This window comes from Equus przewalskii, chromosome 1, assembly GCF_037783145.1.
Source record: "Equus przewalskii isolate Varuska chromosome 1, EquPr2, whole genome shotgun sequence".
In the NCBI taxonomy this organism is placed as follows: Eukaryota; Metazoa; Chordata; class Mammalia; order Perissodactyla; family Equidae; genus Equus; species Equus przewalskii.
Genome location: NC_091831.1, coordinates 11,008,473 through 11,026,348, shown reverse-complemented (window position 1 = coordinate 11,026,348; position 17,876 = coordinate 11,008,473). Strand labels below are relative to the sequence as shown.

Below are 17,876 nucleotides of genomic sequence, written 5' to 3'. Positions count from 1 at the left end.
AGAAGAATGAAAAAGAAAATCAACTTAAGATTTTTTTCAACTCGTTTTAAAATTTGGCAGTAGAAAATATAAATTTTATAGGGTAAGTAAAAAGCAATTAAATTGTGTTTTTCTCGGGCTGGCCCAGTGGTGCAGCAGTCAAGTGCACACGTTCCGCTTCAGCAGCCTGGAGTTCGCAGGTTCAGATCTCGGGTGCAGACATGGCACTGCTTGGCACACCATTCTGTGGCAGGCGTCCCATATATAAAGTAGAGGAAGATGGGCATGGATGTTAGCTCAAGGCCAGTCTTCCTCAGTGAAAAGAGAAGGATTGGCAGCAGTTAGCTCAGGGCTAACCTTCCTCACACACACACACAAAATTGTGTGTCTCTGTTCCACACAAAAGTTGGGAAAGAAATGTGAACGAGAGAAAGATGGAGAACATAAAAAGAGAGGGCTGGCTGAGAATAGGAGAACTTCCCCACACTGCCAGCCAGGCCTGATCTATGACTACGCTGCACTAGTAAGATATGTGATTCCATTATTCGTTCTAGGTAAGAGTTTCTGTGTACGAACACAGGGCTATGACTTTTCTCCCTATTAGCCATAGGGAAATTAAGTTATTTCCTTGTCATCTTACTGTAACTATACCCAGAGAAAAAATTTCGAGATTTAAGAGTATAATCATTTTTCTGTAAATAGTTAGCTGAGTGATATTTCTCATTGTAAAATCCAGAATGATGGGGCAGGCCCCATGGCCAAGCAGTTAAGTTGTGTGCTCTGCTTCAGCAGCCAAGGGTTTCACCTGTTCAGATCCTGGGCGCGGACATGGCACCGCTCATCAGGCCACATTGAGGTGGCGTCCCATGTGCCACAACTAGAAGGACCCACAACAATATACAACTATGTACTGGGGGGATTTGGGGAGAAAAAGAAGAAAAAAAAAAGAAAGACTGGCAACACTTGTTAGCTCAGGTGCCAATCTTTAAAACAATAAATAAAATAAAATCCAACCTGATTTTAAATATAACTGCTATTAAATGAAAATTGTATAATGAAAATTATGAAGCAGCATAAAAAATGTTTGCTAGAGATTAAATGGATGTTGGAGATTAAAAATTTAAGTTGAACAAATGCAAAAAAACTTGTGTATCATTTTCACACAGTTAAAATTAGAGAATGTGTACGGAAAAAAGCTAGAAGGGAAGGAAGAAAAATAAAAAAGGCAGATTTGCTAATATTAAAACCATAAAAAGACAGTACAAGATAGCAAATCTACAGATCAATATCTCATAAACATAGATACAAAAATCCTCACCAAAATATTAGCAAATCAAATCCAACAACATATAAAAAGAATTATACACCATGACAAAGTGAGATTAATACTAGGCATGCAAGGCTGGTTCAACATTAGAAAAGTAATTTAAAAAAGAAAAGCAATTGTATAATCACTATAAAAGCAGGCTAAAAGAAAAAAATCATGATCATTATCAATTGCTGCAGAAAAAACATTTGACAAAATCCAACACCCATTCATGACTAAAAACTCTCAACAAACTAGAAGTAGAAGGGGCACTTTATCAACAGGATAAAGAATATACACAAAAAATCTACAGCTGACATTATACTTAATGGTAGGAAGCTGGACGCTTTCCTCCCTAAGACTGGGAACAAGGCAATGATATCCTCTCATCATTCCTATTCAACACCATACTGGAAATCCTAGCTAGTATAATAAGACAAGAAAAGGAAATAAAAGGTATACATACAGATTGGGAAGGAAAAAAGAAACTGTCTTTGTTTGCAAATGATATGACTTACTGTATAGAAAATTGTAAAGAATCAACAACAAAAAATGGAACCAAAAAGAAATTATAGCAAGGTCACAGGATACAAGGTCAATATACAAAATTCAATTGTTTTCCGATATACCAATAATGACTGGAATTTGAAATTAAAAACACAATACCTTTATAAAACCACCAAATGAATTACATACCTAAGTATAAATCTAACAAAATATGTACAGAATCTATATATAGAAAACTACAAAACTCTGATTGAAGGTGATGTAAATACAAGGAAAAATATAGATTGGAAGACTCAAATATTGTTAAGATGTTCATTCTTCCCAAGTTGGGTCTACAGATTTAATGCAATCCCAATCAAAATCCTAACACGTTATTTTGTAGATATCAACAAACTGATTCTAATGTTTATATGGAAAGGCAAAAGACCCAGAAGAGCCAACACAATACTGAAGAAGAACAAAGTTGGAGGACTGACATTACCCGATATCAAGACTTACTATAAAGCTACAATAATCAAGATAGTGTGATATTGGTGAAGAATAAATAGAACAACGTAACAGAATAGAGAACCCAGAAATAGACCGACAAAAATACAGTCAACTGACCTTTGACAAAGGAGCAAAGACAATTCAAGAGAGAAAGGATAGTCTTTACAACAAATGGACAAGTGGACATCCAAATGCAAAAAAGGCAAAAGCTAGACACAGACCTTACATCTTTAAAAAAATTAACTCAAAAAAAAAAGTTAACTCAAAATGCATCACATACCAAAACATAAAATGCAAAACTCTAAAATTTCCAAATGATAACATGACAAAATCTAGGTGACCTTGGGTTTGGTTATGAGTTTTTAGATACAACACAGCACAATCCATGAAAGAAATAATTGATAAGCTGAACTGCATTAACATTAAAAACTTCCGCTCTGCAAAACACATTGTTTAAAGAACAAAAAGTCAAGCCACTGACTGAGAAAATCTTGCAAAACGTACACCTAATAAAGGACTGGTATTCAAAAATACAAAGACTCCTAAAATTCAACAAGAAAATAACCCAATTGAAAACGGGCAAAACATTTGAGCAGACACCTCACCAAAGATGATGCAGAGATGGCAAATAAGTATATGAAAAGACACTCAACATTGTTTGCTGTTAGGAAATGGAAATTAAAAAACAATGAAGAGTACTGTACAACTATTACAATGGCTGAAATCCAAAAACCTGAATACCAAATGCTGGTGAGGATGCAGAGCAACAGGAACTCTCCTTCATTGACGATAGGAATGTAAAATGGTATAGAAACTGTGGAGGACAGTTTGGGAGGTTTTTTTTACAAAGCTAAACAGTCCTACCATACAAATCAGCAATCACGCTCCTAGGTATTTATGCAGTTAGTTTGAAAACTTAGGTCACAAAAACCAAAAGGCCTGCAGGCAAATGTTTATAATAGTTCCATTCATAATTGCTCCAAAATGGAAGCAACCAAGATATTCTTCAATAGGTGATAAACCGTGATGCATCCATACAATAGAAAATTATTCATCAATAAAAAGAAATAAGCTATCAAACCTCACACAAAATGGAGAAACCTTAAATGCATATTGTTAAATAAAAGAAACCAGTCTGAAAATGCTACGTACTGTATGCTTCCAATTACATTCTGTAAAAGGCAAAACTATTGAGACAGTAAAAAGATCAGTGGTTGCCAAGAATTTGAGGGGTCTGGGGAGGGATGAACAGAGGAAGCAGAGCAGACTTTCAGGGTGAAACTATTCTATATAACACTGTAGTACCGGATATGCGACATTATGCATTTGTCAAAACTCACAGAACTTTACAACACAAAGAGTAAACTTTAATGTATTCAAAATAAAAGAAAATCATTTAGATTAAAGGATCCCAGGAAGGAATGCAGATGACGACAAGAGAATCTATTACAAATGTACGAAACAATCTCACTGAAAGAGGTTGGGGAGGGAAAGTTGCTGACTTAAGTAACTTTTGGCATCTATGACCATGAAGGCAAAAGGACATCTGCACATAAGCATTGTATCCTACCTGATGAAGTTGTTTCCCACGAGGACTACGGGTTACAATTCAGATACTGATACACATGTATACTGGAATTGAACAATTAAGTAAATGGATGACGGATGGTAAAAAAAGATTGCTCACTGTTGGAGTGGAAATTCACAGATAAGCAAGGAGACCAGGCTAGAATGATCCATGTGGTAACAGATTAGAGTTGGAGACATGAGTAAAATGGTTACATATAGAAATATTTATACATATGTATATAATCATAGATATGTTCATTCAATACAAGGGTTAGTATACATACATATATTTCTTTGCTCTGTCAGATGAGGAGACTAAAAGAAATGACATCCCATTAGCACTAAGCTCATCTAGCACCCAGATCTTGGTTTCTAATATCATTCTGCAATAAAAGGAACAAGGGCTCCTTGGAGAAATGGGTGATTCTAAGACTAAGGCAGGAAATGTACAAGATGAGCCTAGAGCATCTTATAGAGTCAGAAGTAAGGAAGTACTTGAAAAGCAAAAACAAAAACAAAACCCACACTGATAGAGGTACATCAAAGGGGCATTAAGAGTCAACTGAAAGAGCTCCCCATGACCAAAGCTGGAACAATTTGAGCAACAAAATAAAGCAGTACTGGATTATAACCCAAAGTATAAAATAAATATCTGTGAGCCCGTCCTGATATAAATGATTGAGTAAACAAATAAGGAAGAGACAAATCTCCGATGCAGAAGAATTCCAAAAAGTTTATGTAGATGTCCTAAGAGTAGGAGAGCCTAACTTCCTACTACTTAAGTATGGGCTGCAGACAGTGACTTCTTTCCTAAGAGTGCAGTATGGAGAGGGGTAAAGGGGTAAAAAAGGTGGTCAAGGTCAATAACAACAAATAAGAGAGGATTTAGTAAGGCACTAGCGGTATCGGTGACTTCTAAAACTTCTATTGCTGTAGTTAAAATGTTGTTTGGGCAATAAATACATCTTTAAACTTTTAAGAGCTTCCACCAACTATAATAATAAATTCTGTCACATCATGGTTTTAGCATTCACTGTCACATATAGGATTGCTCTTTAAAAAGTCATTACTATTTTTCTAGAAACAGATCTAGTTTGAAGAGTAGAACAGATAAACAGAAGCATTAACCAAAAGGAAAAAGAAAAGGATATTAACCTGTCATAACTACAGCATCTGAGTTGATACCAATACTCTAAATTGCTAATAGACTTGAAGCCTAATCACCTGTCTGAGAAACGGAAATGCTCCAAATATGTTATAAGAAATAAACAAATTCTTATACATTACTGAATTTTCTGAAATCCATTTTTTAAGTGTAAGCCCTGAAGCTCATAAGAATGAAGCTCCCTGTCTTTAAAAATAATCATGCAGGAGAGCAACCCCTGCAGTGACACAGACAGAGAAAAGCTGTCAGTTTGTGATAGGTATGGTGGGGAGCCTGTCAAATGCCAGAAAACCTCCAAGTCAAAACTTAATTGGATGACTTTTAAATGAATCTAAATTCTTCCATGATTTCAGTTTAGTGCGTCATTCTGGGATTCATTAAATCTAATGTGCGTAGTCATTCACTCAAAAATGTATTTATCAAGGACATAATAAGTATGAACTCAAAAAGTATATTCTCTATAAATAACCAATATATTCTGTTAACTCTAAATATAAATCAGTCCTACTTGTTGTGCCAGCTTGAAATATTTTTTCAAACTCCAATTACCTTCTCAGTTTCCAATTTTCATCATTTCTCTCATTCCCTGGACCTCCCATTCAATAACCTAATTCTATTTACTTCATTGGTTTGTTCTCCTGTGAGTCCACTCATGACCAATTTGTCCTACCACAGGCATTATTCCAACTCTCAATTCATGTAAAAGTTGGGGGTCTTCCCCTTCCACAACACACTTTATATAGATATGGGCTGGCTTATAATTACTTAGGAAAGAACAAGCCACATAACTATTCTGACACCCATCACATCACAGATGAGGAAACCTGAAATCCAGGAGTCAATGATGCAACACAATGATCATAAAACCATGAGGTTATAAACGACTCACAAACTCCCCTCCTAGCCCCCAGCTCAATGCTAGTTTTATGGTAATGTAAGAAAATCAGCTAGCCAAATACATTTTTTAAAACTCATTTTTTGCATATCTCTAGCATATCCAAGTCAGTAAACATAGTAACATGAAAAACAAAGTATTTCAATGCATGTTTTTTAAAAAAAGTTTTCTTAAAACTTGCCTTGCTGTACTCCTTTTCTTTCCAACATGTTTTCTGACAATTAAAATATGAAAGATTTCCTTTTCTCCCTAGTGGGGCCCTCACTGATCTAATTTTAAAAAACAGATTTCAAAAATAGAAGATGATCCAAGTAAACGCAGATAAGAAGCTATTTTCCTAAAAGTACATCTGGTTGTCTCAGCACTACTGTTTAATAATGATCTGTTGTCTTCAATTTGGTTAGGAGGTCAATCAATACTTTCCAGGTTTTCAACAGGTACCCAGCAGCTGTGGAAAACAGACTGGAGGTGAACCTGAGAGATTGATTCTCTTGGCCCTCCGTGCAGCTGGATGGAAAAAATTCAGTGCCTACATGTTTCCAATACCATAACCTGAACTGATTTAACTAACGTCCCCGATTTTTGTCTATATACACACACACATTTGTTAAATCAGGTCTATCCTTCCACCTGACACAAAACTGCCAAAACAGAATTTCGTTCCCTCAAACACAATCCCTTAATTCAAATTATTTAACACTTTAAAACACAGAAAGAACACAGGAGTTTGAGGGACACAGCATAGGAGAAAAAAACAGAAAGAACAATAATTAAATCTGTGAAATCAGAAGTCAACCGAACTCTTGGTATGGCTCCCCAGTCGTTCAGTAACATCCCTGAAACACAGACTCATTGAATTTTATCATACTAAATGCCTCAATATGCTATTATTTGGATACCCATTGATTACAAATGCGTAAATGAACAGCAACCAGAAAGTATCTTTATTGCAAATTTATGTATTAACTATCAGCTTACATAGATTTGTCACCCTCACCTCCACTAGGTCAAAAAGGGCCGCATCTTAATTCTCCAAAAGGCTCAGTCCCACAGTATTACAGAGGCCTCAAGTCACTGACTATTCTCTGCTTACTGCCTTGAGAATCCTACTTCAATACTTGGGATTGTTGCATTTCTTAAACTTCTTATTTAGTTAAGGCCTTTTAATCGCTAACACTCTTCAACTGTCACAAACACAGAAGGTGATATAATTACAGATTATGCAGGAAAATACACTATTTGGGAAAGAGAAAGTAACAGAGGTGCTGCCTCAACGACACAGTGTAAATCAGCGGCACAGTGTAAATCAACTTCTTGGTCTTAAAATCCCTTTATGCTTAAAAAAGTTATTGAGGACCCCAAAGAGGTTCTGCTTATTCAACTGTATCTGTACATATTTATTGTATTAGATATTAAAGCTGAGACTTTTAACAATATGTATTTGGTAATTCACTTAAAAATAAAAACAAACCCACTACACGTTAATATACTTTGTTAAAAAAAAACTGTATTTTCCAAGCCCCAAAAAGATCTAGTGAGAAAAATGGCACTGTTTTATATTTTTGCAAATCTCTTGAACATCTGGCTTAACAGAGGACACGTGAATTTTCATATTTGCCTCTGCATTTAATTTGTTGCCAGTATGCAGCCTCTGGAAGACATCCCCATACACTCATAAGAGAATGAGAGTGAAAAAGGCTAATAAAATAATTTTTACCTTGAGGACCCCGAGAAAAGGCCTCAGAGACCACCAGGGGTTGTAGGACCACACATTTGAGAACCACTCACACAGATGTATTTTTAAAATATAGTTAGAGGAAGAGTCTATAAACCACACGCTGCCACAGAAAGCGAGCAGGTTATTATAAAGACTTGAGTCCAGAATTCAGAATCAAAGCATCTGGATTCGCGCTCTAACTCCACTGTACACTTTCTCACTATTTTACCTTAGCAGGACAATAATTTAACCTCTTTTAAAAGAATCAATTTCTGCATTTTTAAAGCAGGAATCATACTACTACTCACCTTCGAAGGTAGTTGTGAGAAACAAACAATGTACAAACAAAAGCACCTTGCAGACTGTGGGCAAATTTGGGTTGGTTTTTGCTTTTGATTTTCATTTTATGTCTATGAAATTACATCAGTGGCTCACTGAATAGCAAAGTTACTTTAACAGCAGCTATGTTTAATTTCCTCATAAATAAGTCAGTGATGTGATTAGCAATATTTAATAGTTTATCTTTCTCATGCCTGCAGTTTGCGGTTTTGGATATGTGAACCAATTAATAAGTAAAGTTATTCTTCAGAAGTTCCTCAATTTCAAGGATTTAGCTGATAACAGGAAAAATATAATAAAGCTCACTGCCAGGCATACAAAAGGAAAAAAACGTCTTAAATGTTGGGAAAGGATGGCACGGCTTCTGTGATTAATGAGCTATGCAGTACAATACCAAAGGCACTACATAGAACGACATTGATATTAATAGGCCAATTTAGGCTTCCAGCCAAACTGCTCCCAAAATGCGTGTATATTTACTCTGATAAAGTACACCTGTCTTCTGACCCACCTGCCCCCACGTACCTCAGTTATGCTTAAAACAAACATTGTTAAGACTCAAAGCAAGAGATAAAGAGGGAGTCATATCCCAGGCACCAGGGGTGGCACTTGGGGGACCTAACCAGGGGTTCAAAGACAGCAACAGGGGACGTCTTCAGGGGCCTGGAGAGAGCAGAAGCTGTGTTCTCCTCCCTTCCAACGCATCCAAAAGTCTCCCTCTCAAATCACTTGTTCACACAAAAATCTACTAGTAGACAACTGGTGTGCTGCATTTTTTTTAAACAAGTTTATGGAGACCCCAAAGGCAATCATTTTAAGCACCTGATTAAAGTCTGCATTGTTTTAAAATAACTTATTGTTGCAACTGTTTTGCCTTTTATTAACAGTTTCATGAAACACTGCACTAAAGTTCAGATTCATTTTAAAAACTGAACCCCAAAGGTGTGCTAAACCCACTCTGCATCAAATTCTACATGATTTCTTAAAAAAAAACCTCAAAAACTAAACTTGAAAATTTGAAATAATATAGTCTATAATTAAGAAAAAGAAAACAAATTTAATATGGAAAACGCAAACAGCAATACCCATGGTTAACATATCACATAGTTTTGTATAGTGATTTAAAAATCTAATGCAACCAATTCCTAATTTTCTGGCAGACAATCAGTACACCAAAGATGGCCATCAGATTATCACACTTTCTGCTGCACTGCTATACTGCATGGTAGATATAATGACAATCTACCCAGAAAAAGACACCAACCCTGTTTACAGTTAATGTCCACAGTATATGAAATTACAATACTTTAAGGGCCAATTCTGAGGAAATAAGTGGTTGGACATGTAGTTCCACCCAAAGAACATTCCATTTTGCTCTAATCAGAATCCTCTAAATGTCCACAAAAAGAACATCTGCGTAACCATGCACTTCTGTTCACTGAGACGACAGCAGGGCAAGTCTTCCGGTGGTGAGAGAATGGTTCTTACCACAAGGTCTGCTACTCAAAGAGTCCTTGTTCTCCTGTGAAACTCCCCTCCTGAAAAGACAACTATAACCTTGAACTAGGCTGGGAACATTACCTGATGGGTTTAGCTACCAATATTCACTATAATCTCCACCAACAAGAGATATTTTACATTTCAAGGTTACTTTTTTCTTTGCTTATTCTGATAGTAACAAAAATTGTGAGTACTCTGATTTGATATCATGCATTTTATAGCCCATTTTATACTACAGGGGCCAAATTTATTGATCACAGTTTTCAAAACATTCAATTAACTTAGTTATATATATTTACAAATTAAATAATGTTAACTCTGTAACAAGACTGCACCAAAATTATTAGTCTATGCAGGTTATTCTATGTGATTATTTCCAATTACCACCTATATTTCAATCCAAAGACAATTAAGTTTAAATAATCCTAATAAAAGAAAAAAACAGTACATGTAAAAGTAACAATAATTTCTGTTATTCTATTTTAAGCAACATTTTCTCTGCTCGCAGAAAATATATATGTTAACTTTACTACCTAATATAAATGACAATTTTTATAGCCTGAAGATAAGGAAGAATTCATTCAATGTTCCTATTCACACAATTCTCTCAAGTTGCTACACAGTACTCTATGCTGGGTAAGCATCGAAATGCCTCAATTTCATCAGGATCACTGAGTCGATGAAGATTGTCTAGTCATTAGAGAGGAACAAACTATACCATCTGCCTCACTTTCTGCTGAGAATCTCAATAAAAAATTTTAAGTCAGTAGTGTCTGACTTAAAAATTTTAATCAGCTCATATTAAATAAGGCCATGACATCGACAGCATGACAACTTCTACTCACTTGCAAAATTAGTAAGAAAAAACAAATTATACAAAATTGTGAAATAAAATAAGCTAATTACAGTACATTCAAATGAGGAACTATTATGTAGCAATTAAAAAACTATTCTTACCAAGACTTTTTAATAACATAAACATTTCTCCAAGTTAAGTAAAAATAAACAACATAAAATGGGATGTATGACCCCCAACCATACGAAAAATTTCTCTCTGTATATATAGAGATATGTACACATACATATAAACCTGTAAAGATGGGGAAAAACATCTAATATTGTCAGTAGAGAGTTTACAAGTGATTTTTTTCTTATTCTTTTCTCTATTTCCCATATTTTTAAATAAACATGCATTAAGGTTTAATCAAAGTAGAGTTTTAAAAGCCAAGGTTGAAGAATTACTAGTAAGTATTAAATAAAATAGGAGGTATCTGAAATTTGACAAAGGACAAATAATTACTGGGTGTTCTTTCAGTGCAGTTCTTGGCTTGATTTTCTATTGACTGGGTTATTTTACAATTTGGTTGGGGCAGAGGTTAATTGAGAGATTTCTGTCCAGTGGAATAAATAACCCACATGGTTATAGTTTAATGCCCTGTAAGACAATAACCAGTTGTTTTTATCTAACTTAGCTATCTCATCTCAACCTTTTACTAAGCCGCACGCATATATATATACACACACACACACCCCCAATATATATACATAGATATCTATAAATCTATAGATTATGATATAGATATATCTCCATATTTTCTCAATGCTCCTTGCACTAGTTTTAATGTCTTACTGGTTCATGCATCAATTAATGTATCAAATAAGATATGACATGTGTTCAAGCATTATTTGCATGAAAGTCATGATTTTACCTTTTTGAAAATTATAGTTTAACGGTTTTTGAGGTAATCCACCAAGAAGCTCAAGTGAACTCACTCAACGGAGCTAAGTAACTTAGAAGTGCCCTCACAGTCTGTCAAGCCTAGCATGTCTTTTCTTGATTCTCAAAGAGGGTCTCGCGTGGCAACACAGCTCTCACTTTGCTCTATTTCTGTCTTTTTCTCCCTCCCTACTAAGTTTGTGCTTTGTTTTTGTTTCTGGTTCTCTTAAAACCAGTTAGTTATCCCCATCAGAGGCAGCAATGGTTGGATTTGGTTTATGGTCTCTTTGGATAGATGATGGAGAGCTTTATCTGCTGGATGAGAGAAGACAGAGAATCTGGTTTGTTAGGTTTTTTTGGTCTGGTTTTTTTTGTGTGAATTCCATCAATTAAGGAGAATAGCTCTTTGAGATCCGAAGCAATGAGTTTCTGTGTTTACGTCTAATGTGTAGCTGAAGTTGTAGAACCGAAGTCAAGAGCTCGATACATGTTTGTGAATCTATAATTCAGAAAAGTTCTTTACCTCTCATTGTTATGTGAAATATTTTCCTGCCTCCAGAGGGTATTAATAAATCACACTATTACATCTCTTAATTAGAGGGGCTCTGTAAATTTGACTTAGTGATAAGTAAGCATTTATATAAATCAAATATTCTCAAAAATTCACAGAAAATAAACTCCTTACAGAAATAGCTAGCTTAGAAATATTTTAAAGATAAATCAAACTGGTTTAATAATTTTGATTTAAGAAAGGAAAAAAGTCATGTCTTTTCTCTAGTATTAAGTATAATACATGAAGGGATTTTAAAAATAGTATACGTTTCCTAAAGAAGAGAATAGTTTAAACTTTCAAAACTACTCATTGGTTTAACTAATCAAAAAGTTTACATTATTTCTACATAACGCTTAAGATTTTGAAAAACGTAAATTTGTGTTCAACCAAATTGAATTATCATTCTGACATCATTTTAAAATATTTTTTAAATCATGGTAAACTATACATAACACAAAATTTACCACTTTAACCACTGCTGAGTAATCAACTCAGCAGCATTAAGTACATTTACATAGTTGTGCAACCATCAACACTCTCCATCCCCAGAACGTTTTCATCACCTCATACTGCAACTTTGTATCTGTTAAATAATAACTCTCCATTATTTCCTTCCTCGAGCCACTCTAGTCCCAAGCAACATTACTTTCCATCTCCACGAATCTGACAGCACTAGGTACTTCAGATAAGTGGAATCACACAGTATTTGCCCTTTCATGACTGGTTTATTTCACTTAGCATAATGTCCTCAAGGTTCAACCATGCTGTAGCATGTGTCAGTTTCCTTCCTTTTTACAGCTGAATAATATTCCATCGTATGTATATACCACATTTTGTTTATCCGTTCACCTGTCCATGGACGCCTGGGTTGCTTCTACACTTCGGCCATTGTGACTAATGCTTCTATGAACACTGGTGTACAATATCTGTTTGAGTCCCTACCTTCAATTCCTTTGTGTGTATACCCAGAAGAGGGGAACTGCTGGATCATATGGTAATTCTATTTTTAATTTTTTTGAGGAACTATCACACTGTTTTCCATAGAGGCTGTATCATTTTACACGCCTGACAGCAATACACAAGGCTTCCAATTTCTCTACATCCACGACAACATTTATTGTTTTGTTTTTTTGATAACAGCCATCCTAATGGATATGAAGGTGATAACTGCTTATGGTTTTGATAAGCATTTCCCTAATGATTAGTAAAGTTGAGCAACTGACAAACTTTTTTTATATTATTATGTTTTGTGTTGGCTTAAACATAATTTCTAACATTCTTACATAATTTTAAAATTTGCGTTAACATAAGTCAACAAATTTCTTAGAAACTGAAATGATTCAAAGAAAGCTAAAAAGTTTACCCTAACATTTACAACTTAAAACTAGAAGCACAGTAATGATAAAACTTTGAACTTTACAAAGCCTAGGTAATTGAGGAAAGATTTATAGTAAATGTTTTTACTAAGTGTGATTAGAGTAAGAAAGGAATTTATTTCTGCATTTTTACTACAGAATAGATAAGAATTAAGATGTTAACCTGCCAATTAGATGTTAATGTTTACTTTACTTTGATGCTTCCCCATATTTTAAATCCTAGTTATCCAACAAAACAACTGTTAGTGAGGCATTATCTAGAAGCTCATAAGGAAAAGTAACAGAATCCCAAAACTCCTACCAAGCAGTCAGCATTTATTGCACTGCAACAAACACCTGAGAATGAAGAATGACTGTCCTAATGTGAACCCTTACTTAATGTCAGTTCAATTTAAGACTCCTACTTTCCCAGTCTTTCTTATGAGGGGAAAACATCCCACAGCGACAACCCAAACTGATATTTTTATTTAGAACTCAATGACTGCCAACATCAAACAAGACTGACATCCCCATGGAAACTAATCCACCCCAGGATTTACCATTCAAACATTTTCTGAAGCATTCATGCACATCTAATGGGTAATGAGGACTGTCGAGGCAGATGACCCTAATTTTGAACACAGATGAAAGATCCTTGGAGTAATGCTGAATACAACTACTTCCTAAAGGAGGACTAACTTGACAAAAAGATACCTTGAATGGACTTAGATTTTAAGATGCCTAAGCTAACCCAACCCCATACAAAACACTTTTTAGCAAGGAAATTTATGGCATTGTTCTATTTAATGTTTGGTTTTCTGTTCTAGTGTGCTTTCTTTTATTTCCAATCAGTTTTAATATTTTTTATCATATGAAATGTTTCCAGGAAAAGACTTCCAGTTGATATAATTTCACTATGAAACATAAGGTTTCAACTTACATGGGCTCAACTATTATATGATATTCAGAAATTAATTGGAAGTAAGTTGATTCATCAACTCAACCAAGATTTACTGAGTGCCTCTATGAGCCCAGGAAATACCATCCTGACAACCATATAAAAGACATTCAAGTATTATTGAACTGAATTGAGGGCAAGGAATAATGTCTTCAGTTAAACTGCTAGTTTGTCGGCAGCCCCACCCCTGCCAGAACTGCCCAAGAGCCCTGAGACCCAAATGGAGGGGAGAACAATCAAATGACAATCCCAATGATCTGGGAGATTTGGCTCCAGATCCTAACTGGTGCCTCTGGCCAACAATACCTTGCCTACTCAACCTGTGACTCCACAGTATGGGGCTCAGCCTGAAAACCACATGACTGTTTCCCAAACCACATAACTAGAAGAACAGCAACCTATTCCAACTTTTGCTCAATGGGTCAAGCCACTGTCTAGCTTTCCACTTCTGATTACTCAGTACCAATAACAGACTGACAACCATTCTCTGAGGGGATATAGCCCCCCTTTACTTACCTGTCTGTTCTGGCCCTTTAAACATATCTGGTCCTCCCAAGTATTATACCAGAGAACAGGTAAAAGCCTCCCCCAACTCACCAGCTCAACCTCTTCTGACCTTCTCTCACAGCACTCCAATTCAGGCCAGCTCTTGGGACTTGATTCTCAGTGTTCTCCTTGTTCAGTAAAGTTGTTTGGACTCCCTTCCCAAGTTTAGCAACACAACCTTCTGCCCACCTCACCCCTCTACTGCTACCTCTGCAAGTCCCCTTTATTTCTATGAGACCCAGTTTTGGAGGGTGGTGTCAAGATGGCAACAATAATCACTGGTAAAAGCAAGTATACATTAAAGGAAGCAGATCAACCACATATGAAGCTAACAAGAAAGTCAAAAGACAAAAGTACTAAAATGATCTCTTCATGATAAGAGGGTAACAGATACAGACACACACAAAAAAGAGGTTAGTTTTGATATCAAAAACATAAAATGTGGAGCCGGCCCCATGGCCCTGTGGTTAAGTTTGCGCACTCTGCTTTGGCAGCCCAGGGTATCAGCAGTTCGGATCCTGGGTGCAGACATGGCATGCTCATCAAGCCATGCTGAAGTGGCAGCCTACATAGCACAACCAGAAGGACCTAATACTAGAATATACAACTATGTACTGGAGGGGTTGGAGAGAAGAAGAAGGAGAAAAAAGAAGATTGGCAACAGATGTTAGTTCAGGTACCAATATTACAAAAAACCAAAACATAAAATGTGAGAGAAGGGGAGCAAAAGAGCAGAGCTTTTAGCAAGAGGTCAGACTAAAGAGACCATCAATTTAATACAGATTTCTATACACATAGGCTATTATATATGAACCTCATAGTAATCACAAACAAGAAACCTATAATAAATACACAAAAAATTCAGAGAAAGGAACCCAAACATAATACAAAAGAAAGAAAGTCATCAAGCACAAGGGAAGAGAGCAAGAGAAGAAGAAAGGGACAAAGAAGAACTACTAAAACATCCAGAAAAAAAGTAACAAAATGGCAATAAGTACATTCTTATCAGTAACTACTTTAAATGTCAATGGAATAAATACTCCAATCAAAAGGCATAGGGTGGCTGATTGGATTAAAAAAACAAGACCCATGTATATGCTGCATACAAGAGACACACTTCAGACCTAAAGACACTCACAAACTGAAAGTGAAGGGATGGAAGAAGATACTCCAAGCAAATGGAAATGACGCAAAACTGGAGTAGCAATACTTATATCAGAAAAAACAGACTTTAAAACAAAAACTGTAACAAGAGACAAAGAAGGACACTACATAATGATAAAGGGAACAATCCAAGAGGATTGTTATATCTATGCTTGTAGGATTATAAATATCTATGCACCCAACATAGAAGCATCTAAATATATAAAGCAATTATTAACAGACATAACAGGATAAATAGACAGCAACACAATAATAGTAGGGGACTTTAAAATTCCACTTACACCAATGGACAGATCATCCAAAGAGAAGATCAATAAGGAAACACTGGCCTTAAATGACACATTAGACCAGATGGACTTAGTAGATATATACAGAACATTCCATCCAAAAACCGCAGAATACACAGTCTTTTCAAATGAACATGGAACATTCTCCAGGACAGATCACACGTTAGGCCACCAAACAAGTCTTAATAAATTTAAGGAGACTGAAATAATACCAAGCATCTTTTCTGACCACAACAGTATGAAACTAAAAATCAACTGCAGGAAGAAAATTGGAAAAGCCACAAATATGTGGAGATTAAAAAAAAATGCTACTGAACAATGACTGGATCAAGGAAGAAATCAAAGGAGAAATCAAAAAATACCTGGAGACAAGTGAAAATGAAAATACAACACCTCAAAATTTATGGCATACAGAAAAAGTGGTTCTAAGAGGTTTATAGCAATACAGGCCTACCTCAATAAACAAAAAAATCTCAATTAAACAATCTAACAGTGCACATAAAGGAAGTGGAAAAAGAAAATCAGTAGAAGGAAGAAAATAATACAAGTCAGAGCAGAAATAAATGAACTAGAGACTAAAAAACAATAGAAAAAAAATCAATGAAACCAAGAGCTGGTTCTTTGAAAAGATAAACAAAATTGACAAATCATTAGCCAGACTCACCAAGAAAAAAGAGAGAAGTCTCAAATAAATAAAATCAGAAATGAAAGAGCAGAAATTACAACAGACACCTCAGAAATACAAAAGATTATAAGAGAATACTACAAAAAGCCATACACCAACAAACTGGACAATCTAGAAGAAATGGATAAATTCTTAGACTCATATAACCTTCTAAAACTGAATCAAGAAGAAACAGAGAATTTGAATAGACCAATTACCTGTAAGGAGATCGAAACAGTAATCAAAACCCTCCCAAAAAATAACAGTCCAGGACCAGATGGCTTCCCTGGTGAATTCTACCAAACATGCAAAGAAAACTTAATACCTATCCTTTTCAAACTCTTCCAAAAAACTGAAGAGGAGAAGCTTCCTAATTCATTCTACAAAGCCAACATTACCCGATACCAAAATCAGACAAGGACAACACAGAAAAGAAAACTACAGACCGATATCACTGATGAACGTCGATGCAAAAATCTTCAACAAAATACTAGCAAACTGAACACAACAATACATTAAAAAGATGATACACCACGATCAAATGGTACTTGCTCCAGGGATTCAGGGATGGTTCAATATCTGCAAATCAATCAATGTGATATACCACATTAACAAAATGAAGATTAAAAATCACCTGATCATCTCTATAGATGCAGAGAAAGCATCTGACAAGATGGAGCATCCATTTATGATAATAACTATGAATAAAAATGGGTATAGAAGGAAGGTACCTCAACATAATAAAGGCCATACATGACCAACCCACAGCTAATATCATTCTCAAAGGAGAAAAACTGAAAGCTATCCCTCTTAGAACAGTAACCAGACAAGGATGCCCATTCTCACCACTCATATTTAACACAGTACTGGAAGTCCTAGCCAGAGCAATCAGGGAAGTAAAAGAAATAAAAGAGACCCAAATTGGAAAGGAAAAAGTAAAACTGTCACTATTTGCAGACGACATGATTTTATATGTCATCTATATAAATCCTAACATATATAAATCCTATATAAAATCCTAAACAATCCACCAAAAAACTTTTAAAAATAATAAATGAATACGGTAAAGTTGCAGGATACAAAATCAACATACAAAAATCAGTTGCATTTCTATACACTAACAATGAAGTAGCAGAAAGAGAAATTAAGAATATCATCCCATTTAC

The 17,876-nt window shown here is 35.4% G+C and overlaps 1 protein-coding gene across 20 annotated transcripts in view; it reads right to left on the bottom strand.

Moving 5' to 3' along the window:
- The window catches only part of ATE1 (arginyltransferase 1), a 163,959-nt gene that overhangs the window by 84,892 nt on the left and 61,191 nt on the right, over window positions 1-17,876 (bottom strand). The gene's annotated exons all lie outside the window — the stretch shown is intronic.